Source organism: Ptychodera flava, chromosome 7 (assembly GCF_041260155.1).
Source record: "Ptychodera flava strain L36383 chromosome 7, AS_Pfla_20210202, whole genome shotgun sequence".
NCBI lineage: Eukaryota > Metazoa > Hemichordata > Enteropneusta > Ptychoderidae > Ptychodera > Ptychodera flava.
The window spans coordinates 11,685,093-11,685,674 of NC_091934.1; positions in this window are offsets into that span (position 1 = coordinate 11,685,093).

A 582-nucleotide genomic window follows, 5' to 3' on the forward strand; every position below is an offset into this window, starting at 1 on the left:
TTTGTTCCCCTTTCAGTTTTACAGCATCCAATACATGTATGACTTCTGGGATGGTAGCTTGGTGTTCACGGCGTCACCTTTCATTCTGTTCACTCCATGTATGAGGACATCTTCTGGTAATTTCTGTGTCTCTTCGATAGATTTGTCGCCTTGGTAATCGGAAGTAGACTCTAATTGAAAACAGAAAATAATTTATTTACCCTTTCTTATGACTATTCAGTTTTCCCATGTTTTGATTGTTTTATTTCTTGTTAACTCGTCTTTGCCTGCTAAGAGGTATCTGAAATCTTCAAAGTATTGACAGCACTAGACATTCAGACTTTGCTGGTACTTCATAGACTTTATTTCTCAGTAGACATGCTTGACAGCTGCCATTGCCGAAATACTCTTCTCCATTGTCTTAAAGTGTCTATGCCACGTCCAAAACAACAACTTTTTAAAATAAATCTTTATGTCTTGGAGATAAATTCTACCCATGTCGCACATTGAGAGTTGCGCGATGTAGATAGTTAAGCAAGTAAAGTTGCAGGTGGGGTGTGTCCCTAAAGCCAAGGCGGTCGACTTGTATATCGCTTTCTGGAG